This window comes from Budorcas taxicolor, chromosome 19 (assembly GCF_023091745.1).
Source record: "Budorcas taxicolor isolate Tak-1 chromosome 19, Takin1.1, whole genome shotgun sequence".
In the NCBI taxonomy this organism is placed as follows: domain Eukaryota; kingdom Metazoa; phylum Chordata; class Mammalia; order Artiodactyla; family Bovidae; genus Budorcas; species Budorcas taxicolor.
The window spans coordinates 1,484,317-1,508,761 of NC_068928.1; the positions used below are offsets into that span (position 1 = coordinate 1,484,317).

General features: G+C 38.1%; 1 protein-coding gene and 1 non-coding gene across 2 annotated transcripts in view; both read right to left on the reverse strand.

The window, feature by feature from the left end:
• CA10 (carbonic anhydrase 10) overlaps positions 1 to 24,445 on the reverse strand; it is a 798,969-nt gene that overhangs the window by 766,842 nt on the left and 7,682 nt on the right. The gene's annotated exons all lie outside the window — the stretch shown is intronic.
• On the reverse strand, positions 10,567 to 10,638 carry TRNAS-GGA (transfer RNA serine (anticodon GGA)). The gene has a single exon. It is a non-coding gene; the product is annotated as a tRNA-Ser (tRNA).

A 24,445-nucleotide genomic window follows, 5' to 3' on the forward strand; every position in this document is an offset into this window, starting at 1 on the left:
ACCCAAGGAGCAGAACACTCTGGTGCCATTTGGGTAAGATGTATCGCTTGGCTCAGAGGTCAAGAGATTTTACACACTACTCAACTTGAGAGGAATAAATGATATCTGTGGGGAAAAAAAAAAAAAAGTCACCTGTCATTTCAATAAACAAAGAATATTGTCCACCATCAAGCCATCAACCACTGCAGCCACCCTAGCCAGTGTACCCTGACGGGAATTTAGGATGCAGAAAAACAGGATACTGACTCTCAGTAGTGAAGATGCATATCCAGGAAATATTTCAATGAGCCCAGACCCTTGTATATTCCTGTACATAGAGAAGCACTGAATTCACTAACTTGAGATGTCTGGTTTTTGTGACTAGCAGTAATCTTCTGACATTCAACTACACATTCAAGGGATTTTCTTGTTTTTTTGTTTTGATTGTTTTTTCCTGCAAAAAAAAATGCTATATATCCTGGTTTCTCCCTTACCTCTTCAGAACAGTTCTTCATACACACCTGAGAGGCTTTCTCCTAGGGTATGGTCTTCAGTAAGGTCTGCAAATAAAATAGCACACAACTTTTAAATAGTGTGCTTTTCTTCAGTTGAAAGATCTGTGTATCCTTGGTCCAGTCCAATTCAGCCTCAACATTTCCTGTTTTGGTGCTTGAAGAGCCATTGCAGAGGGGAGGCACCTGGCTTAGAGCAGGGTGCTAGAGGGTTGCATCCCCAACCTTTATATTTTCTGGAAAGAGGATTCAAGGGGCATTAATCTAAACAATACTGTTGACCAAAGTATTGACTTTGTTGTTGCTTAGTCACAAAGTCATGTCCAACTTTTTGGTGACCCTGTGGATGTAGCCCACCAGGCTCCTCTGTCTGTGGGATTTTCCAGGTAAGAATATTGGAGTGGGTTGCCATTTCCTTTTCCAGGGTATCTTCCTGACCCATTAGCTTATAGCCAAATGTAGAAAGGAGGAGGAGAAAGGGGAAAGTATGATTCATATATATTCCTTATGGAATGTGATTTTAAAACTAAAATATCTAGACTATATTCTATACTTAAATTAGTGAAAGCAACATAGTGTTTGCTCCTACTTCAGTTGCAATATCACTTTTAATCAAAGGAATCAGAAATCATATATTCTAATGAGGATATATAAATCAGTTACCTTAGAAAGCTAGGTAGTGCTTTCCTGCATTCCTTCACTTATTTTACCTATTAAATTTTGAGATTTACTTCTTTGGAGATTTTTTTCTCTTATACATGTGAATCCTTAGTCTCTAACAAATGATTTAATACAAAGTAGGCAGGGTGGCAAAACATACGTACTCAAGAGTCAGATGCTCAAATTCTGATGTTAAAATCAAGTTCAAATCCCAGCTCTGTAACCCAGCAGAGTGAATCTAGTCATATTTCCTATAGTCTTCTCATCTGTAAAATGGGGCTAATAACTGTCCATACCTCATGTACTTGATATAAATATATAAAAATAAAGCATATAAGATACTAAGCATTACCTTTAACACAGAAAATATTCAATAAGTATTGACTTCTGCTATAATAGGGGTTCAATTTATATACATACTTATAGAAACACACATACACACACGCCAGTTATAATTTCTTTGTTAGGGCATTATTGAGGCTCTTCCTAGAATAATCTGGATATCCTAACTCCCATTCTTCCAAACCACCTCAATGTGTATTTTTGGTGGGATTAAATACATAGAGACAACTGAAAATCAGTGAAATCTAAACACAGTGTCTATGAACTGACTGACTGTAATTAACTCTAATTATATTCTTTATAATCATAATATCTTTCACAGTGCTTGGCACTTAACTCCAGTAAATATTTTATTAATGAGTAGGATATTTGTTAAATAAATCATGTAATATAAATAAAGTAGGTGAAGAAGCAATTTAGGGTTAGGGTTACCCAACTTAGCTTCAGGACTCTATTAGAATGCTCTCAAAGGGTGAAGAGATGTAACCCTATAAAGTGCATGTAGAAACAATTCCTCAAGCTATCCTTAAGTGCTCCTAGGCTGGACATTTTTCATGCTTTCTGGTTTCCCATCACATTTTGGATGTTTTTCCCGTGTGTATTGGTTTCTCATTGCTTCTGTAACAACTTATTACAACCTTGGTGGCTTTAAACAATACAAATTCATTATTTTAATAGTTTTGGAGCTCAGGAGTCTGAAATGAGTGTTTGGAGGCTAAAATCAAGGTGCCAGTAGACTGATGTCCCTTTTTCAGGCTCCAAGAGCAGATTTGTTTCCTTGCTTTTTCAGCTACTTGGAGACCTTTAGCATTGATTTAGTAATAGCTCACAGTTCTCTTTCTCCATCCCCAAAGTGTACCATTCCAACCTCAGTTTCAGTCATTCTATCCCCTTTTTCTCACTCTGATCTTCCTGCCTCCTTCTCTTAAGTGCTCTTATGATTACACTAGTCTCACATGGATAACCTAGGAAAATCTTCCCGTCTCAAGAGCCATAGCTTATCACATCTTCAAAGTCCCTTTTACCATGTAAGGTAACATATTCACAGGATCCCAAGATTAGGATGTAACACCTTTGAGAGGGGCCATTATTCAGCCAACCCACTATGTTTGGAGTACTTATTACCTCTTGGGTTCAATTCCACCCAGGTAGAATCCTGGACTTACTTTTGACATGACACTGGGCTTCCCTGGTAGGTCAGCTGGTAAAGAATCTGCCTGCAATGTAGAAGGCTGGGTTCAATTGTTGGGTCAGGAAGTTCCCCTTGAAGAGGGATAGGCTAACCACTACAGTATTCTTGAGCTTCCTTGGTGGTTCAGATGGTAAAGAATCTGCCTGCAGTGCGGGAGACCTGGGTTCAATCCCTGGGTTGGAAAGATCTCCCGGAGAAGGGAACGGCTACCCACTCCAGTATTCTGGCCTGGAAAATTCTATGGACAGAGGACCCTGACAGGCCACAGTCCATGGGGTTGGAAGGAGTTGGACATGACTGAGCAACTTTTACTTTCAAAGGCATGTGTCATATTCTGGCCAATCTCAGATGCCTGAGGTTTCAGTTCTGAAGAGAACAATGATAAGAAAGTAGGTCTTAAGTGAAATCCGTTTTCTGGAGAGACTGGCAGTAGACCTGCCCAGCTTTCTGAACCCCAGTGGTGTCTAGTGACTAGTTCACATGAGTGATGGGATCTAGCTGTCTCTGCCCAGCAGTGGCAGGACCAGGGTTCTTTTCTAGAATAATTCCATAGCACAGTCATGTAAATGTAGCCTCCAATTCCAATTATTTGGCCCTCCCAAAGTTTCAGTGACTATCAGCTTTAACAAATCTGTCTGCTTATAGTAATTTTGAAAGGATCATTTACAAGTAAGGATCCCAGTGGACACAACCTCCTGTCCTAGGTTGTAAGAAGAGCCTGCAGAGAGGCTGACAGAAGTGTCCCTAAAGAATATAATAACAAATGATATTTTGGTGTATCTCTTAGATGCCAAGCTCTGAGTAAAATGTCCCTGAAGAAATGCAGTGAAGTCATTCTAACTAAGAGTCAGTAACACCATCCATTGTAATAGGTGTGAGGAGGAGGAGGATGGAAAGAGAATAATCTATGTGGCCCTACTCCTAGACTTTGCCGATCTAAACAGATGGATAATAATGTTGTTTGTGAAGGGATGAGAAAAGAGATTCTGACTATTGATACTGGTCAGCATGGATGCGTCCTTCGGTGATTTTCAAAACACTTTATCGCATTAGATGTTTATAGTAAATTAAATAGTCTGGGCATATTCATTAGTTTAGAAAGCAAAAGCATACCTGACTTAAGACTTCTTTTCACCTATGCCATTCTCATCCCTTCATTATTTATAGCTTACTCACCCAGGCCCTTGGTTCATCTCTGTAGGACAGGGTGATCTTTATTTTTCAAAATAATGTTTGTTTGTTTGTTTTTCATTTGTTCTGTGTCTGGGCCTTCTGTCGACTCTAGCAGTTAGTAGCTGGGTGACTTGGACCAGTCACTTAATCTCTATGAGGTTAAAATGCCAATATTACACCCCCAAGCAGGTTTGTAGAGAAGACTGAATAAGTGTGTGGTGTGGTGTGGTATGGTTCAAGAACTGAATAAGTGTGATGTGTGGTGTGGCGTGGTTCAAGGTCTGAATTCAGAAAAATGGTGATTACATCTTATCAGCAGTACATCCTCAGCAAGTCAACCTGGGTGCCTCTGTCTTCTCTCAATAAAATGGGAGACAGGTAAGAATTTATAATATTAAACGATTAAATGAAATAACAGATGGAGAGCTCTGCACAGTGCCTATTAGCTACTAATACTATAAACAGGTAAGTGGATGTTTGGACTGGGTGTTTGGAGAGAATTAAAGAGTTATCAAATGAGAGAATGAAATCAACTTAATGTTTTCACACACCCTCCCCCACCAAGCTCCTTAATACAGTCTCTAGTGATCCAAAATGCTCTGGAAACAAACATTTCAAAGCTGCTAAGATTGACAGAGGTCAGATCCATGGCTGTCTGAGTTTAAAAATAGGAGAGAGAGTGACTGCTTAGGAGAACAAGGAAATCTGGGGGATAATGGAAATGTTCTATCTTTATTGTGGCAGTTGCTATATGACTGCTTTTTCTAAATTCATCAAACAGTAGATTTAAAATGAGTGTATTTTATATATTATACTCCAATAAAGTTGATTTTAATTATTATATCACATGCACTCTATAGAGTAGAGGTTGAGAAAGGTTTTTTGTTTTTTTGTTTTGTTTTTGTTTGTTTGTTTTGTTTTGTTTTGTTTTGTTTTCCTGTGAAGGGACAGATAGCAAATACTTTAGACTTTGCCAGCCATAGGCACTACTCCACTCTGGTGTTATAGTTCCAAAGCAGTTATAGACAAAATAATAAATAAATGTGTGGCTGTGTTTCAATAGAATTTTATTTATGGTCTGAAATTTGGTTTCATATAATTTTATATATTACAAAATATTACTGTTCTTTTGATTTTCCTCCCAACCATTTAAAAATGTAAAAATCATCCTTAGCTCTGGGCCTTGTAAAAGCAGACAACAGAGTGGATTTGGTCCATGGGCCATTGTTTGACAAGCCCTGTTCTATAGCTCAAGAGTCTCTGTCAAGCAGTATCTTGACATCTTTTTTAGGGTCTTATCAGTGCAAATGCTACTGTCTAAGAGAGTGGGAATCTAGCTCCTGTGAGTTCTGTGGGTTCCCTCTCAGAACCCACATCCTTTGTGGTTAGGCTAAACCACTGCTTCCTTTGACTTCAATTTCCCCATATGTCCAAGGAGGACAACTTTCTCCAAGAGGCCCACAAAGCTCAATCAGCTTTTTCCTTGGCAGAAAATGCTTTATCCAAGTACAGCAACTGATCATGACTCAGGTTATATGTCTGGCCTGGCTCAATTATCAGGAGGAAAGGTTTGATTTTTCAGGTTGTCATTCCCAAATTTGCTTATTTTTTCAAGTGATGTTCTTATTTCTGAATGTGCTCTGACATTCACAGTCCCAAAAGAAGAGCACTATTATTTCAAACAACTGGCAGAAGAACAGTAGTCTCAAAGCTTCCTCCGTCTCTGCCAAGCTGACATCCCTAGCACCAACCATCCCTTAGGGGAGGCTTCCCCTGAGAATATTTACCTGGTCAGGGCTAGAACTATTCCAAGTTCCTCTGACAGCAAAGGGAGGCTTAAAAATCGAAAACAGCACAATCTGAGATTTCTTTTTTTGGTTACTGACATTCGCACAAGCTTAAGGAACCTCTTTGGGTAGTAAAAACTGCCAATACATCCACAAAATTCAAAATGATTTTGGAGTTTCTAAAGTCTCAAGGTTTCAAGAAAATATTTTTTTAATATTTCATCTAAAATTTAGAGACAACAGAGTAAGATGGCAGAGTAGAAGGCCATGAGTTCACCCCTTCTTACAAAAACACCAAAATCCTAACTGCTGAACAACCATCTACAGGAAACAAACAAACAAACTTTTTAAACAATAGGAAGGGCACAATCACAATAAAATCAACTCTCATACCTGCTGGGAGGGTGACCCACAAATTGGAAAATAATTATACCACAGACATTATCCTGCAAGAGTAAAAATCCTAAGCCTCCTGTGAGGCTTCCCAGCCTGTGACTTTGGCAACGGGAGCAGGAGCCCCCAGAGAATCTGGCTTTGAAGACTACAGGCATTTTATCACAGGAATTCCACAGGACTGGAGGAAATAGGAACTCCGCCCTCTGAGGGTGCATACAAGGTCTAGTGCACACCAGAACCCAGGGAAAAAAGAAGTGACCTCATTACAGACTGGGCCAGAGTTACCTGCCAGGATTGGAGGGTCTCCTGCAGAGGTAGGGGGTGGCTGTGGCTTAGCATGGGGACAAAGACACTGCAGCAGCAATTTTGGTGAGTACTCATTGGCATGAGCCCTCCTAGAGAACATTTCATCCACAAGACCTGGCCCCACACAACAGCCTGTAGGCTTCAGGCTGAGACACCTCAAGGCAAATAACAAACAGTGTGGGGACACAGCCCCACTCACTCAATAGGTATGTGGCTTAAAGTCTTCCTGACCACAGCCCTGCCCGCCAGAGGGACAAGACCCAGTTCGACCCATCAGGAAACTTATACTAGCCTCTTAGACAGCCTCAGCCACCAGAGGGCAGACAGCAGAAACAAGATGAACTACAATCCGGCAGCCTGTGGAAAAGAAACCGCAACCACAGAACGTTAGACAAAATGAGATGGCAGAGGAATGTGTCTCAGGTGAAGGAACACCTGGATAAAACCCCAGAAGAACAACTCAGTAAAGTGGACATAGACAACCTACTGGAAAAAGAATTGAGAGTAATGATAGCAAAGATGATCCAAGATCCTGAAAAAAGAATAGGACACAGGGAAGATACAGAAATGTTTAACAAAGAGTTAGAAGAACTAAAGAACAAACAGAGGTGCACAATACAACAGCAGAAATAACAAATACACTACAAGGAATCGATAGCAGACTAAGTGAGGTGAAAGAATGAATAAGGGAGCTGGAATAAGGAGTGGCAGAAATCACAGCTGCAGAACAGATTAAAGGAAAAAAAAAATGAAAAGAAACAAAGACAATCTCAAAGGCCTCTGGACAACATTTCAAACACACCAACATTCATATTATAGACATCTCAGAAGGAGAGAGACAGGACCTAAGAAAATATATAAAGGGATAATAGATGAACACTTTCCTAACATGGGAAAGGAAATAGTCATCCAAATTCAGGAAGTGCAGAGAGTCCCAGGCAGGATAAACCCAACGAGGAACACATCAAAACACAGAGTAATCAAACTGACAAAAGTTAAAGACAAAGATAGGCAGGATAAACCCAACGAGGAACACATCAAAACACAGAGTAATCAAACTGACAAAAGTTAAAGACAAAGATATTAAAAGCAACAGGGGAAAAGCAACAAATAATATAAAAGGGAACTCCCATAATGTTATCAGCTGATTTCTCAGCAGAAACTCTGCAACTCAGAAGGGCGTGGCACACCATACTTAAGTGATGCAAAGGAAGAACCTACAATCCAGAATACTTGAAGATGGTCCCAAAATGGCAGAGGAATAGTATGGGGAGACCACTTTCTCCCCAACAAACTCATCAAAAGATCATTTGAATGCTAAGCAACTTCCACAAAACAACTTCTGAACACTGGCTGAGGACACCAGGCTCCAAGAAAGGCAACCCAATCTCTTCAAAAGGAGGTAGAACGAAATATAAAAGACAAAAACTGACAGAAAAGATTATTTAGGGATGGAGACATCCTGGGGAGGGAGTTGTGATGGAGGAGAAGTCTTCATACAGAAGGAAACTCTCTCACATGCATGTCTTTGGGGAGTTTCAGAATCTCAGAAGGTAACAAAACAGGGAGGGGAAAAAACACACACACAGACAGAATACACGCCTAACCATAACTGCCAGCAAAGCAGTGACCTAGACACTTGCATCTGCCACCAGCAAGTGAGGGCTGGGCAGAGAGGTGTGGGCTACATCATGAGTCCTTAGCATAAGGACCAGGCCTGAATGCCCTGAGAACAATCTGAGGGAGCTAATGTGAGACAGCAACCCAATTCATGAGATCACCAGAGAGACAAAAAAAAAAAAAAAAGATTTTTCCACGAAAGGCTCTACAGCCACACCATGACCCCTGGTGTGCTCACAGAACAAAGGACTGAGTGAATACCAAAGGACAGAAAACCAGTTGCCATATAGAGTCCTCCCTCCCTGGAGGCAGAGAGGGAGGCGTGTAACAGTCGAGCTGAAAGCCAAGGGGCTGCTGCAATCTTGACCCCAGAGACCGCATCTTCTACCAAACTGTGACCAGGCTCTCAGTTGCTAACCATGTCTTCCTGGAATGCTGGATGGTTGAAATCTGTCAAGAATGTCACAGCTTGAGATCAACTCTCCGGGAGAGACACAGGGCACACCAGGGACTGTGTTCTTGCAGCACATCTGGGAAACTGAGAGGCCAGGACCAGGCAAGTGAATAAGATGCACGGCCCACCTCGGAAGGTGCACTCAACAACCACCTCGTTGCCTAAGCTGCTTGGACCTGGGAATGGCACAAAATGCACAACCCGTCTGGGTCTGCCCTTGCAAAGCACCCGAGAACATGAGTAGCTTAGACCTGGGAAGTGCACGAATCACAGAGCCCACTTAGTACAGTGCCCTTGAAGAGCACCCTGGAGCCTGAGCAGTGTAGACTCAGGAAGTACACGGTGCCTTGAGCAGTGACAAGTCCATTGTAATCCATCCACTGCAAACACTCCCCACACATGCCAGCGGTATTTGTTTGGAGTGCCCCTACCTCCCCACAACACAACTGAATAAGTGAGCTTAAATTAATGGCTACCTTTGCTCCCTTGTGTCAGGGAAGAAATTAGACACTGAAGAGACTTGAAAACAGAGGAAATCAAAATAAAGAAAGAAGGGGGAACCACTTTGGAAGTAACACAGGCAAAATATTAAAACACCCTATATTTAATGCTGGAAATATTTGAGGGGAACCTACAGACCTTGAGAACAAGTAAAAGCTGAAACAAGAGACTATCTGACATTGAAATGACCCCCTATCGCCTACAGCAGCTCCAGTGAAATTCCTAGATATATTTATACTATTATGTTTTTAATTTTAAAAAATGTTCTTTATTATTCCTTTAACTTTCATTTTTATAGCCAACTATTACCTTTCAAAAAAAAAAAAAAAACTACTTTAGAATACAAATTCCAAATATTTTTTTCATTATTGTGATTGATTATATTCTCTATTTTTTATATTGTATTTTTGAGAGTCTAACCTCTATTCTAGGTGTTTAATCTTTGCTATTTGATACTTGCTATCAACTTTGTACTTTGAAGAATCTAATCTTCAGTATCTATTTTCACTTAGGGATTTAATTACTGGTTTGATTGCTCTCTCCCCTTTTGACTCTCCCTTTTCTCCTCCAGGTAACCTCTATCTCCTTTCTCCCTCTTTTCTTCTCTTCTCTACATAACTCTGTGAATATCTCTGGATGTTCAAGACTATGGAGAACACTTAGGGATCAGATTACTGGCTAGATTGTTCTCTCCCCATTTGACTCTCCCTTTTCTCCTCCTGATCACCTCTATCTTCCTCCTCCCTTTTCTCTTCTGTATATAACTGTGTGAATCTCTCTGGGTGATCCTGGCCCCTCTTCTCTATATAGGTCTGTGACTCTCTCTAGGTGTTCCTGGCTGTGGAGAATTGTTTCACCAATAAACCTACGGGTTTTATCTTCTATGCTGTATGGATGGAAAAGTCTTGAGGTTACTGTAAGAAAAGGACTGAAAGCCAGAGGCAGGAGGCCTAATTCCAAAACTTTAGAACATCAGAGAACTCCTGATCAGGGAACATTAATAGACAAGAGCTCACCCAAAAGTCTATACACCTACACTGAAACCAAGCTCGACCCAAGATCCAACAAGATCCAGTGAAAACACACCACACTAATTTTCTAGCAAAACAGGAACACAACCATGAACATTAAAAGATGGCCTGTCCAAATCCATGTTAAACTCAAGGGCACCCCAAAATTTACTACTGGATATTTCATTGCACTCCAGAAAGAAGAGATCCAGTTCCATACAACAGAAAACAGGCACAAGCTCCCCCAACAAGGAAAGCTTGACAAGCCATTAGTCCAACTCCATCCACAGGGAGCAGACTCCACAATTAAGAGGAACCACAAACTTCAAGACTGCATAAGGGCACCCCAAACACAGCAATCTAAACAAAATGAAAAGGCAGAGAAATATTCAGCAGGTGAAGGAACATGATAAAAACCCACCAAAAAAAAAAAAAAAAAAAAAGACAAGGAGATATGGAGTCTACCTGAAAAAGAATTCAGAATAATAATAGTAAATGAAAGTGAAAGTGAAGTCGCTCAATCGTTTCCGACACTTTGCGACCCCATGGACTGTAGCCTACCAGGCTCCTCTGTCCATGGGATTCTCCAGGCAAGAGTACTGGAGTGGGTTGCCATTTCCTTCTCCAGGGGATCTTCCCAACCCAGGGATCGAACCTGGGTCTCCTGCATTCCAGGCAGATACTTTAACCTCTGAGCCACCAGGGAAGTCCAATGATAGTAAAGATGACCCAAAATCTTAAAAAAAATAAAATAAAAAATAAAATGGAGTTACAGATAAATAGCCTAGAGACAAGGATTAAGAAGATGCAAGAAACACTTAACAAGGACCTAGAAGAAATAAAGAAGAGTCAAATCAATAATGAATAATGCAATAACTGAGATCAAAAGCACTCTGGAGGGAACCAAAGGTAGAATAACTCAGGCAGAAGAGAGGATAAGTGAAATGGAACATAGAAAGATGAAAATAAATGAAGCAGAGAGAGAAAAAAAAAAATACAAAGAAATGAGGACAACCTCAGAGAACTCTGGGACAATGTTAAATGCCCCAACATTCAAATCATAAGTGTCCCAGAGAAGACAAAAAGAAAGGGCATGAGAAAATACTGGAGGAGATAATAGTCGCAAACTTACCTAATATGGGGAAGGAAATAGCCACCCAAGTCCAAGAAGCCCAGAGAGTCCCAAACAGGATAAATCCAAGGCAAAACACCCCAAGACACATATTAATCAAACTAACAAAGATCAAACATAAAGTGCAAATATTAAAAGCAGCAAGGGTAAAGCAAAAAATAATACACAAGTGGATTCCCATAAGGATAAAGGCTGATCTTGCAGTAGAAACTCTTCACTCCAGAAGGGAATGGCAGGATATACTTAAAGTGAAGAAAGAGAAAAACCTACAACCAAGATTACTCTACCCAGCAAGGATCTCATTCAGATATGAAGGAGAAATCAAAAGTTTTACAGACAAGCAAAACCTGAGAGAATTCAGCACCGCCAAATCAGATTTTTAACAAATGCTAAATGATGTTCTCTAGACGGGAAACACAGGAAAGGTTTTGAAAAATGAACCCAAACTAACAAAGTAAATGGTAATGGGATCACACTTATCAACAATTATCTTAAATCTAAATGGGTTAAATGTGGAAATCAAAAGACAAAGACTGGCTGATGGGATACAAAAACAAGACTTCTGTATATGCTGTCTACAAGAGACCCATTTCAAACCTAGGGACACATACAGACTGAAAGTGAAGGGCTGGAAAATATATAATCCATGCAAGTGAAGTGAAAGTTACTCAGTCGTGTCCTACTCTTTGTGACCCCATGCACTATACAGTCCATGGAATTCTCCAGGCCAGAATACTGAAGTGGGTAGCCTTTCCCTTCTCCAGGGAATCTTCCCAACTCAGGGATTAAAGCCAGGTCTCCCACATTGCAGGCAGATTCTTTGCCTGCTGAGCCACAAGGGAGCCCAAGAATATTAGAGTGGGTAGCCTATCCCTTCTCCAGCGGATCTTCCTGACCCAGGAATCGAACTGGGGTCTCCTGTATTTCAGGTGGATTCTTTACCAACTGAGCTATGAGGGAAGCCCATGTAAAGGGGGGACCAAAGGAAAGCAGGAGTAGCAATACTCGTATCAGACAAAACGACTTTGAAATAAAGACTGTGACAAGAGAAAAAGAAGGACATGACATAATGATCAAAGGATCAATCCAAGAAAAAGATTTCACAATAATAAATATTTATGCACCCAACATAAGAGCACTGAACATAAAAGCATGACATAATGATCAAAGGATCAATCCAAGAAGACGATATAACAATTATAAATATTTATACATCCAACATAAGAGTGCCTCAATATGTAAGGCAAATTCTAACAAGTATGAAAGGGGAAATTAACAATAACACAATAATAGTGGGAGACGTTAATATGCCACTGACACCTATGGATAGATCAACTAAGCAGACAATTAACAAGGAAACACAAACTTTAAATGATACAATGGACCAGTTAGACCTAACTGATATGCATAGGGCATTTCACTCAAAAACAATGGAATTCACCTTTTTGCATAGTGCACATGGGACATTCTCTAGGATAGATCACATCCTAGGCCATAAATCTGGCCTTGTAAATTTTTAAAAGTTTAAACCATTTAAAGCATATTTTCTGATCACAATGCAGAGATTAGATGCCAACTAGAGGAAAAAACACTATTAAAAATACAAACATATGGAGGCTACACAACATGCTCCTGAATAACCAACAGATCACAGAAGAAATTACAGAGGAAATAAAAATATGCACAGAAACTAATGAAAATGAAAACACCACAACCCACAACCCCTGGGATCCAGTAAAAGCAGTGCTAAGATGGAGATTCACAGCAATACACACCTACCTCAAGACACAAGAGAAACATCAAATAACAACCTAACTTTACATCTAAACCAACTAGAAAAAGAGGAAATGAGGAAACCCAAAGTTAGCAGAAGGAAAAAAATCATAAAAATCAGAGCAGAAATAAACGAAAGAGAAACTAAGGAGACTATGAAAGTGAAAGTGACATCACTCAGTCGTGTCTGACTCTTTGCGACCCCGTGGACTGTAGCCTACCAGGCTCCTCCGTCCATGGGATTTTCCAGGCAATAGTACTGGAGTGGATTGCCATTTCCACCTCCAGGGGGTCTTCCTGACCCAAGGATCGAACCCGGGTCTCTCACATTGTAGACAGACGCTTTACTATCTGAGCCACCAGGGAAGTCCTTATAGGAGAAGGAGACTATAGAAAAAGTCAACAAGTTAAAAGCTGACTCTCTGAGAAGATAAAGACACTGGACAAACCATTATCAGGCTCATCAAGGAAAAAAAAAAAGTGATAAGAATCAAGTCAATAAAATTAGAAATAAAAATGGAGAAATCACAATACACAACACAGAACTACAAAACACCATAAGAGACTACTATGAGCACTTATATGCCAATAAAATGGACAACTTGGAAGAAATAGACAAATTCTTAGAAAAGAATAACCTTCCAAAAATGAACCAGGAAGAAAGAAAATCTTAACAGACACATCACAAGAACAGAAATCAAAGCTTCTGATTTGATTTCAGCAATCAAAGCTTGCTGATCACAAGCACAGAAATCAAAGTAATAAAAAATCTTCCAACAAACAAAAGCCCAGGTCCAGATGGCTTCACAGGTGAATTCTTCCAAAAATTTAGAGAAGAGCCAACACCTATCCTACTCAAACTCTTCCAGGAAATTGAAGAGGAAGGTAAACACCCAAACACATTCTACGAGTCCAACATATTCCTAATACCAAAACCAGACAAAGATGCCACACAAAAAAAGAAAACTACAGGCCAATATCACTGATAAACATAGATGCAGAAATCTGGAATAAAATTCTAGCAAACAGAATCCAAAAACATATTAAAAACATCATACACCATAACCAAGTGGGTTTTATCCCAAGGCTGGAAGGATTCTTCGATATTCACAAATCAATCACTGTGATACCATATTAACAAATTGAAAAATAAAAACCATATAATTATCTCAATAAAGAAAAAGAAAGCCTTTGACAAAATTCAACACCCATTTCTGATAAAAATGTTCAAGAAAGCAGGCATAAAAGAAACATTCCTAAACAGAATGAAAGCCATATACAACAAAACCACAGCAAATATCCTCAATGGCAAAAAACTGAAAGCATGTCCTCTAAAATCAGGAACAAAAAAAGTGGTCAGGCCCACTCTCACCACTATTATTCAAAATAGTTTTGGAAGTCCTAGTCACAGCAATCAGAGAAGAAAAAGAAATAAAAGGAATCCAGATTGGAAAAGAACAAGTAAAACTTTTACCTGACATGATCCTCTACATAGACCCTAAAGAAACCAACAGAAAATTACTAGAGCTAATCAATGAATATAGTAAATTTGCAGTATACAAAATTAACACACAGAAATCCCTTGCATTCTTATACACTAACAATGAGAACACAGAATGAGAAAGTAAGGAAACAATCCCATTCACCATTGCAACAAAAAGAATAAAATACTTAGGTATGACCCACAGAGATGTTATGGGGAGGGAGGTGGGAGGGGGGTTCATGTTTGGGAACACATGTAAGAATTAAAGACTTTAAAATTAAAAAAAATTAAAAAAAAAAATCCATAAGCTTTATAAAAAAAAAAAAAGAAACAAAAGACCTATATATAGAAAATTATAAAACACTGATGAAAGAAATCAAAGATGACACAAATAGATGGAGAAATATACCATGTTTGTGGATTGGAAGAATCAATATAGTGCAAATGAGTATACTACCTAAACAATCTATAGATTCAACACAATCCCTATCAAGCTACCAACGTGTATTTTCACAGAACTAGAACAAATACTTTCAAAATTTGTATGAAAACACAAAAAGCCTTGAATAGCCTTACCTTTCTGACTTCAGACTATACTACAAAGTTACAGTCATCAAGAAAGTATGGTACTGGCACAAACACAGAAATACAGATCAATGGAACAAAACAGGAAGCCCAGCGATAAATCCACACACCCATGGACACCTTATCTTTGACAAAGGAGACTAAAATATACAATGGAGAAAAGACAATATCTTTAATAGTGGTGCTGGGAAAACTGATCAACAACCTGTAAAAGAATGAAACTAGAACACTTTCTAACACCATACACAAAAATAAACTCAAAATGGATTAAAGATCTAAATGTAATATCAGAAACTATGAAACTCTTAGAGGAAAACATAGGCAGAACACTCTCTGACATACATTACAGCAAGATCTTTTATGATCCACCTCCCAGAGGAATTTAAATAAAGAGAAGAATAAATAAATCAGACCTAAGTAAACATAAAAGCTTTTGCACAATGAAGGAAAGTATAAGCAATGTGAAAAGGGAGTCTTCGGAATGGGAGAAAATAATAGCAAATGAAGCAACTGACGAATAATTAACCTCAAAAATATACAAGCAGCTCATACAGCTCAATACCAGAAAAATAAATGACCCAATTAAAAAATGGGCCAAATAACTAAATAGACATTTTTCCAAGGAAGACATACAAATGGCTAACAAACGCATGAAAAGATGCTCAACATCACCCATTATCAGAGAAATGCAAATCAAAACCACAATGAGGTACCATCTCATGCCAGTCAGAATGGCTGCCACCAAACAGTATACAAACAATAAGTGCTGAAGAGGGTGTGGAGAAAAGGGAACCCTCTTACACTGTTAGTGGGAATGCAAACTAGTACAGCCACTACAGAGAACAAGGTGGAGATTCCTTAAAAAACTGGAAACAGAACTGCCATATGACCCAGCAATCCCACTGCTGGGCATACACACCAAGGAAACCATAATTGAAAGATCCACATGTACCCCAATGTTCATCGCAGCACTGTTTATAATAACTAGGACATGGAAGTAACCTAGTGTTCGTTGGCAGACAAATGGATAAGGAATTTTTGGTAAATGTACAAAATGGAATATTACTCAGGTATAAAAAAAAACACCTTTGACTCAGTTACAATGAAGTGGATGAAACTGAAGCCTATTACACAGGGTGAAGTAAGCCAGAAAAAGAAATGCCAATATAGTATATTAATGCAAATATATGGAATTTAGAAAGACGGTAATGATTACCTTATATGCAAGACTGCAAAAGAGACACAGATGTAAAGAAGAGACTTTTGGATTACCTGGGAGAATGTGAAGGTGGGATGATAGGAGAGGATAATATTGAAACATGTATATTACCATATGTAAAATAGAGTACAAGTGCAAGTTCAATGCATGAAGCAGGGCACTCAAAGGTGGTATCCAGAGGGATGGGGTGGGGAAAGATGTGGGAAGGGATTCAGGAAGGTGGAACATATGTATACCAATGGCTGATTCATGTTGATGTATGGCAAAAACCACTACAATATTGGAAAGTTATTAGCCTCCAATTAAAATAAATTAATTTTAAAAAGAGGATACTCTACCCATCAAGGCTCTCTTTCAAATTCAACACAGAAATCAAAAGCTTTACAGACAAACCAAAATTATGAGAATTCAACACCACCTGACAAGCTTTGCAACAAATGCTAAAGGCACTTCTCTAAGCAGAAAAGAGAAAGCTACTAGCAGAAACAAGAAAATTAGGAATGGAAAAGCTCACCAGCAAAGGCAAACATTCAAAAAGGTAGAAAATTATCTGCATGCAAATATATCAAAACTAGCAACTGTGAGAAGAGGAGAGTATCAGTTCAGTTCAGTTCAGTCGCTCAGTCATGTCCAACTCTTTGCGACCCCTAAATATAGGATATTGGATATGCATTGAAAAGTAAAAGACCAGCAACCTAAAGCAATATTGTTCACATATGGACTGCTAAATCAAAACATCATGGTAATCGCAAACTGAAAATCTACAACTGATACATGAAACAAACAGAAAATGAAATCTGAACACAACATGTAAGTTAGTCATTAAATCACAAGAGAAGAGAATGAAAGAAGGGAAGAACAAATGACCTACAAAAACGAAGCTAAAACAATTAAGAAAATGGCAAAAAGAACATACATATTGATAATTGCCGTAAGTGTAAGTGGATTAAATGTTCCAACCAAAAGATGCAGACTGGCTGAATATATATAAAGACAAGACCAGTATATATGCTGCCTACAAGAGGCCTACTTCGGGTCTACAGACACATACAGGCTGAAAGTAAAGTAAATCAGACTGAGAAAAACAAATATTATATGATTGTTCATATATGAAATATTAAAAAATGATACCAAAGAAATTATTTACAAAACAGAAAGAAACTCAGATATAGAGGATTAATGTATGGTTACCAGGGGAGAAGGGTGGGATGAGGGACAGATTGGGAGTTTGGGATTTACACACTACTATACTTAAAATAGATAATCAAGAAGTACCTACTGTATAGCACTGGGAACTCTGCTCTATATTCTATAATAACCTAAATAGGAAAATAATTTGAAAAAGAATAGATACATGCTGTGTATAACTGAATAACTTTGTTGTATACCCAAAACCAATACAATGTTGTTAAGTATGTTCCAATATAAAATAAAAATTAAGAACATTAATTGTTTGCATTAGAACTTGCAAACTTTTCCTGTAAAGGAACACATAGTAAATATTTTAGGCATTTCAGGCAATGCACTCTCTGTTGCAACTACTCAACTCTGTTGGCTATGGTATAAAAGCAGCCACAGACAATGCAAAAATGAATGAGCATGGTTATGCTCCAAGAAAACTTTGCTTACAAAATTAAATAGTGGGCCAGATTTTGCCTACTGGCTACTGTTGGATGAGCCCTGTCCTGAACTGGGACTAGATAGGCTGGGAAAGAAAAAATAAAACTTAGATCAACAGATATTACTTGGAATATCTACAGATAATCTCATAACCATCATTACAGACTAGAGAGTAAAACCCAGCCAATTGCTAGAATTAGGAATAGGATATACAAGCAAACCAGATGAAACTAGATCACAATGAATTTTCCATTTGAAACTGATGAGGAAGAAAAGTTAGTGACAAGCAGCACTACAATCGACAAAAGCTGATGCGGTGTAGAGAATCAAGAGACCACCGCCAACTGGACTGACCACAACAGCATTAGCAGAAAAGGAGACTTCTTGTGAGATGGGTATGTTTAAGGTGAGTGAAAATCAGATAGAGAAACACAACAAAAAACAAAGTCATGGGCAAGTATGCATAAAATGTATTCACAGAATAGTGAGCTAGCAGACTGGAGCAAAGCTGGAAAGGGTTTATGTAGTATCACACATCCAGTTTTAACAGCGTGAACTCTTCTGTAGAGTTAGTGGGAGGTACTGAGGATCTCTGAGCTCCTAGTACAAGATTCCCTTCAAAGCAGGCAACTCAAGGAATCCTTTTCTTTTAGAAAGACAATGGGACTGGCTGCATCTTACATGTTATGAATGTCATGTAACTAATGAGTCACACTTACTAAGCCATTGTTATGTGATAACAATGATATATTATAAACTGATAGTAATAAACTCAGTGCTTTACTATCATATATCACTTAGTACTTATAAAAGGTCACAAAGGTGGTTATTTTTATCCCAATTTTACAGATAAGAAAATTGAGATGCAGAAGAATTTAACTTACACAAAGCCATCCGGCTTAGAAGCAGCAGACTACGGGTTTAAATGTAAGTTTATCTGTCTGTAAGCTTTTGATTATTCTCCTAAATGACTTCTCAGTGCATTTAAACATATTGTTGTATTCAAAAAAAAATTTTTTTTAAATCTCACTTTTAAACCGTCTCTTCAGAATGTTTCTCCTACTTAAAATCTCCAATACTACACTACCTTCTTCATTTTTTTGTCTTCCTACTAAATATTTTTCCAACAGCAACAGATTCAAATCAAAGATGTAGAAATTTAAGTTCTATTCAAATTTCATCCAGTCTTAGCTCACTAATTTAGCATAAGTGTGTGATTTTTAAATCAATGTCATATCTATCCATCTCACTACATAATTATTTTCACATTGTTTTTGTCTAAATTTTAGGTGTACCTTGCTTCAGTGCACACAAACAATATATTTATCTCACATCACTTTTTACTCAAGTATAACAGTTTACTTTTTACTCAAGTATACAATTTCAAATAAGTAAACATGCTTATAAATAAAACCTAAAGAGGAATAAACTGTTAAAAACAGTTGCATTCAATTTATGTGATTTCAGGTGATCTGTTTCATTTCTCATTCTCTAAATTAATTAAAACTTAATTATTTTAAATTCAATCATGTAAAAAATGTTCTCTTAAAAAAAAGGTTATGAAATAATACATTGGGGTCTACTCTACTAAACAAATAATTGAGGAGTTTTCTAATGCAAAAGTGACTACATGAAGGTGCCATGATTCTTGATTATATGTACTTACAGTTATTAAGACCCATTAATTCACTGGGATCTAATAACAAGGTAGCTGGTATGGGCCTATCTTTGGCTTCTCTAAATTCAATCAACTTAAGAGAAATAAGTGTAGAGGCTTAGTGGATTAGTCAAAACAGGCCATTAATCTCTGCATTCTCAATTGTAATCCCAGTGATTGGGAAAAACATCCCAGAAAAAATCCAAACACTCAAAAATGCTCCAAAGCCAGCTCCCTAGAGACTGGCACACTTGGGTCATAGGTTGCTTGCTTTTACTTAACATCCTTATAGCATTTGTCATCTGTCCTATTTCTTTTAGGTTTTTCTCTTATGTCTTTTGCTTAAATTCTCAGGACAGATACATTTGAAACGGAACCATGTTGCAATCTGACAAATGGTCTAGCATTTAATTAAAAAATAAATAAATAAATAAAAATCATTCTCTTATGTGAATAAGAAGCATAAATAAAAATGATCTTTTCATGTTGAAAATCTATTGAAAAAACTACCATGTGTGTATTAAGGCTACCATGTATGTATTAATGCCTGAAGAAGCTGGCAAGACAAAATAATGAAAATAAAAGAGAGCAAGGAGATTCTAGTAAAAGCAAATGAGTGACAGTTTTAGAACATATAAATATTATATATTTTATCATAAATGGATTGGATCATAATGCCTCATATCTTTATTGCTCTCGTGAAAAAATATATAAAGTAATAAAAACTATGACCACATTTCTGAATCAGGATTTTGTTTATTTCATTGTTGTGAAGGTTGAGTATTTACTGAGTCACATGAGACCATATGCTTATATTAGAGGCCTTGATAAGTCTAAGCTCTAGTTGTAAAATGAAAATGCATCATTAATTTTTTGTAATTATTAAAGAAAAATGTGGGTCGGACTCAGTAAATTATCTCTGAAGATAATTTTATGAAAAAGTCATGATGGTCTTCTTTCTTATAATCTCTAAAATATTCCATGTGTTATGCTGGGATACGTGACCTCTGGAGGAGGGGATTTTGATCCGGTGTCAAGACAAGGCTTGACCACTTGGAGCTTTTTGTGCAGTAAAGTTTTAATAAAGTATAATAGACATAGGGAAAGCTTCTGACATAGACATCAGAAGGGGACAGATAGAATGCCTTCTTGCTAGTTTTTAGCAAGGGGTTTTACATCTGTTAGAAAGCTATTAATCAGGTAAGACACCTCAAGGCTGAAAGAGTTTCATCAGGCCCCTCTCCCACAATATGCACTTTTGAGATAGAATGGCACAAGGTGTGTTATCCCACAGCAATAAGGCAATTGACAAAAATACTGGCTTGTTGAGCCATTATCGGTTCAAGATTTGAGAAAAGAAAAATGTTAGTCTTAGGTGGTACCATTTTGAAGAAAGGCAAATTCCAAAGCAAATACATAGTTCCATTAACGTAAGAAAAACGCATTGGTTAACTCAAGCCTGAACCAGGTGTGGTCAACACAATTAAATAAGCCTCTTTTAATTTTGTGTAGAGAAGGAAAAAAAAAAAAAAAAATCTGCCACTTACAGTTTATTTCCTCCTGCTGCTTGGGGACCTCTGGCCTTCCTGCCTGTTACCCTTTCAGTTAGAGATTTTAAGATATTTCTTAATGTCACACAATGAGCAACAGCAGAGTTGAGATTAAATTCTAAAGACTTTAATATATAGGATCCTCCCCCAAGGTTTTCAGTAAATGCTTTTATGAAGCAGTCAATGACAACCCCTTAACTCTTTCTCAGGGTCTTACTAGAGAGGTACAAGGTCAGCAATCTACAAATTTAGTTCCGGTTAGTCTTTTATTATACCTTATCCTTACACTTGCCCATCTCAAAAGTCACTTCTCACTTTTCTGCTTATCCACAACCTCCAAAATTCTTCCTATAATTTAATCTTGCTATCGTGACATTTCAAAACCTAGAAAAATTTAGCATCGACAGCAAACTTTGATAATTTTCTTAAAAGGTTCATAACAGTAAAACTTTCCAAGTTAGAAAGGGACCTAGAAATTACCCAGTTCAATATCCTTGTTTAAAAGGAGAAAACTGGGGTTCAGACAATTAAAACTACTTCTTTCACAACACAACACAGTGGAAAACCAAGTACTAACCAAAACATGTTCTAAATTCTATCCCAATAATCCTTTTTGAAAATCAACTGAGTCATTCTTCCCAATAATTTATTAAAACATGCTCTAGGAACAATGCTCAAGAAGGCTCAAATTTCTGGACTCAGAAGAGATATTTGCTTGTCCTTAACCCTGGTTTCCTGTCTGATCTGACATTAAGCAAAAATATCATCTTGAATGCCATGGATGTTCACAGCTTTTGCTTAATACTTTCTTGGGATGGACCACTATTGAAAGCACCTGTCAAAAAAGAAACAAGAAGTTCAAAATGGAGTCATTTATGCTAAGGCTCGTGTCACCAAATTAAGACTTAATACCTAACCTAACTGCAGTTACAGCCTCTCCTGGAAATATTACCTTAACCAGTCACTCTGGAATTTCCTGTGTGATCAGTCGTTCAGTCGTGTCTGACTCTTTGTGACCCTATGGGCTGTAGCCTGCCAGGTTCCTCTGTCCATAGGATTCTCCAAGCAAGAATCCTGGAGTGGGTTGCCATTTCCTTCTCAACTGGAATTTCCTAGTCAGCACTAATGAGGTAACCTGCCAGGTAGATTCTTGCTGTCCTCCAAAGAAAGGTAACCTTGCCTGAAACAATCAAGTCTTTGCAACTAACTTCCTTTTACCAACTTCTGCCTGTAGTATGGTAAAACCACAAAAAACTTTGTATTCTTTTACCCAGTAATCTCAATAATGAGATTATTTAAGGAAATAGTTCAATAGAAATAAATATCTATAGACATAAAAACATATGCCCAGAATGTTAAAACTAGAAGCAACATAAGTGCTCAAAAATAGGGGAAAAGATAAATTTAAACAATGCTATTTTAGATAAATAAATTATTTCAAAACTGTTACAAAGAAAATCATAAACGTTAAAGTGGCAAATGTTGGCCAGTTGTTCACCAAATCTTTCTCTTTATTCTTGGACACAAGACTAGCCTGCAATTTCCAGTTTCTTTCACATTAAGATATTGTCATGTGACTGACCAGACATAAGGTATACAGTTTTTCTGTCAGGCTCATAAGCACCTCTCTGATGATCCTCCTCCTCCTCACTCTTTTTCCAATTATTAATGTTGATGCTGGGAACAACACTGGAAGCCATGTCTTGAAGATTACAGAGACTATCAGCCTTGAGACTCCCAAGTCACTACACAAACAGGATGTCTTCTCTTTTATCTTTTCCCCCTCACCAAGGCCCTATTCTCTCTCTCTCCCCCTCACACACATACACAGACACCAATTAGATAATTAATATGAGCAGGAGGTGAGCTTCTGCTGTGTTATGTTTCTGAAATTGTCGGGCTTACTGAACACAAAACCCTGAATTTCCTGAACTAACACAACTAGAATAGCAACACAGGGGAATACTTAAGATACAATGCAAAGTTGTTGTTGTTGTTTAAAGTACAAAGCTTTAAGGGAAAAAAAATTATAACTGCAAACTTTGATAAATTAAAAATTTAGCCTATGAAGAAACAGTTTGTTTTCATAAATTTTGTTTGATACTACTGTTGTATCATACTTAGCATTAAAATTACCTCAATGACTTCTAGTATCATTCATGTTTGTAACACTAAAACACTTGCATATACAGTACCTTGCTCGTATGGAGCAATGATCAAGAAGGAGCATTTCAACTGAACACACAATTAGCCTAAACAACAAATGTATAAATAAAAGTCTCATTTTTAATTTGTTCAACACATTTTACCTTTAGATATGGCACATTAAAAAACTTTACCTAGCTCAGTCAGACTCTAATTTCAGCAGTTCTTATAGCAAGAGGAAGAAAAAAAAAGCTGCACCAACTCACGCACTATTTTAATTGCAAAGGACCCTCATTTAGCCAGGCTTCCCTGGTGGCTCAAATAGCAAAAAATCCACCTGCAAAGTGGGATACCTGGGTTTGATCCCTGGGTTGGGAAGATACACTGGAGGAGGGCCTGGCAACCCACTCCAGTGTTCTTGCCTGCAGATTCCCAGGGACAGAGGAGCCTGGCAGGCTGCAGTCAATGGGGTCACAAAGAGTTGGACATGACTGACTAAGCATGCACTCATTTAGCCACTACAACACAGAATTTCAAAGACATAGACTAAAACCACAAGAACATCTTCACCAAAGTGGAAAACAGGGAAGGACCCTGTTAGAGATAACACAAAATAATGACTTGACTATTTCATATTTCATTCTGTAAGATGTGAGTTACTTAGAGCTGGTATCATTACTGTGTACTGCAAGACAGAAAGACAGCAACATATTTTTATTCACACCCAGGCCACACAACAGACATTTATTATTCATAGATGTCTCTTTCTAACTCTCAGTATAATTTTATCATATCTACTGCCAAGATTAACAGTAGGAGCCAGTTTTTCTATATCCTCCTATGTTTTCTATAATCAAATTAAAAGGAAACAAACAACAAACCATCCAACTGACCATTTTCTCATAGTTATGAAGAGCAACTAGGAGATCATAGGCAGAATGATCAGCCAAGAACAGCAAACTGATTATGTTCTTTCCATTTCTAGGCTCCTGGCTCCCCTCCAGGGTTAAGAACCATTGGGCACCACAATTCTGTTACAAAAGGCCATGGGGGAAGTAAAGTTTTCTGACAGAAGATCAAAAACACCTTAGAAACCAGTTTCCTGTGTTGCTCTGCATGAAGACTAAAGAATGGGTATGTTTTCACCGAAAGTACTCTACTTCATTGCTAACAGTGAGCCTTCTCAAGTGCTGGCGTCTCCCAAGCTGGAACCAAGTGAGTGGTTTGGGCTTCCCAGTTGGTAAAGAACCCGCCTACAATACAGAAGACCTGGGTTCAATCCCTGGGTGGGAAAGATCCCTTGGAGAAGGGAACGGCTATCCACTCCAGTATTCTGGCCTGGAGAATTC